The 1928-nt window shown below is 43.8% G+C and overlaps 1 non-coding gene across 1 annotated transcript; it reads right to left on the bottom strand.

The window, feature by feature from the left end:
• Nucleotides 1-444: 444 nt before the first annotated feature.
• trnar-acg (transfer RNA arginine (anticodon ACG)) lies at nucleotides 445-517 on the bottom strand. Its single transcript has one exon. It is a non-coding gene; the product is annotated as a tRNA-Arg (tRNA).
• Between the last annotated feature and the right edge of the window lie 1411 nt (nucleotides 518-1928).

Raw genomic sequence — 1928 nt, 5'->3', positions numbered from 1 at the left:
TAGTTGAATTTATTCCCAAAACCCTCAGAGGAGCTGCTATTTGAAAGAAAGAAAAAATAACATAAAAATACGGCACAACGTCAACTGGTGACCTGTGAGACGGCCCCCTTCAAAGCAGCTGATAGGTAACGCTTTCTGCTGACAGCTCTGGTCTTGGTTCATGAAAGAGTTATACAGCACGGCCCTTCGATCCAAGCAGTCAACGCCGATCATGTTCATTTGACCGTCTGACCTGGTTTGATGAATCCTGTTGTCTGATCATGAGTGCTATCCTGCACGCTGTGTTCGAGCAAATGAAGACCATCTCGTCTAACACCAGTGGCAGGAGAGGTGATAAAATCCATAATCAGAGCAAATAGTAACAGACACGTATAGAAATGTTTTCATTGAGGTTAATTTATAAGTGTGTGCAAACGAGGCGGCTTTAAGGTTTTGAAGCACGCGCGAGCTAGGTAGGAGTCGAACCTAGAGTCTTCTGATCCGTAGTCAGACGCGTTATCCATTGCGCCACTAGCCCACACGCAGCCACTCGCGACCGGATGAGTCCCCTCTACAATTCTGTGGTTTTGATTATTAAATGATTGGCAATAGTGAATCGACAAGAAATCCGTTGATGAACTTCACCGAAAAACTAAGACCACACCTCAAATTCAGATCACGCCTTCCCTAAATCATTGTATTGGGAAAATGTATTGGGAAAACCAATCAGCCATATTGGCGGAGCTGAATCGATGGGCTGAGTGGCATAATTTCTGCTCCTCTGTCTTATGGACCTTTCCTCAGAACGAGTCTGAGTTCTGATTTTATTCCAGGATACAAAATCGATTTGAAGCGAAAGTTAGAAAGTTTAGAAATGATGTGAACTTTACTTTTCAAAGTTTTTGATTTATTTTAAAACTCTGCTGAGCAGTTGAATTTTTCCCCAAAACCCACAGAGGAGCTGCTATTTGAAAATCATAAAAATTACATTAAAATATGGCACAACGCCAACTGGTGACCTGTGAGACGTCCCTCTTCAAAGCAGCAGAGAGGTAACGCTTTCTGCTGACAGTTCTTGGTTCATTATAGAGTTATACAGCACGGCGCTTCGGTCCAACCAGTCAACGCCGATCATGTTCCCAAACTAAACGAGTCCCACTTGCCTGCGTTTGACCCATATCCCTCCTAACCGTTCATCTTCATGAACTATCAAAATATCTTTTACACGTTGTAACTGTATCTGCATACCCCGCTTCTCTGGCGGTTCATAACGACACATACATTACTCTCTGCATAAAAACATTGCCCTTCCTGCCCTTTTTAAATCTTTCCCTTCTTACCATAAAATTCCGCCCCTTGCGTTGAAATCTCGCACCCTTGGGTAAAGAACCTTGTCATTCACATGATCGATGCTCTCACGATTTTATAAACCTCAATGAGGTCACCCCCTGATCTTCTGAAGCTGCATTGAAAAAGTCCCTGACTTCCCAGCATATTTTAAAATCTGAAATACTCCTGGCAATATCCTGGTAAATCCTTTCTGAACACGTTCACGTTTAATAATTTCCTTCCCATAACAGCGGTCCAGAACTGCTCATGGTATTGGAGAGGAGGTCTCATTAACATGCTGTACATTCCCAACATGACATCCCAGCGCCGATGCTAAGCAAAGCAAGCGTGCCAAACGCGTTCTTAATTACCCTCTCTAACAGTACAGCAAATTTCAAATAATTATCTTCCTGAACTCCGAGGTCCCTCAGGCTGCGACCGAGCCTGCTTCCACCACTTCCTCTCTCAGTATGTTCCAGGCATTCACCACTCTGTCTGAAAACTTGCCTCGCACATCTCTTTTAAACATTTCCCTCTATCCCTGCACCTTGAACCTGTGTGCCCGATTTATTGACCCCTCCACCCTGGGAAAGAAAAGCCTCATATCCATGACATTCACA

This window comes from Chiloscyllium plagiosum, unplaced genomic scaffold (assembly GCF_037043375.1).
Source record: "Chiloscyllium plagiosum isolate Xiang-an unplaced genomic scaffold, Cpla_swu_hap1 HiC_scaffold_46, whole genome shotgun sequence".
In the NCBI taxonomy this organism is placed as follows: domain Eukaryota; kingdom Metazoa; phylum Chordata; class Chondrichthyes; order Orectolobiformes; family Hemiscylliidae; genus Chiloscyllium; species Chiloscyllium plagiosum.
This window is presented reverse-complemented; position numbering and strand designations above follow the sequence as displayed.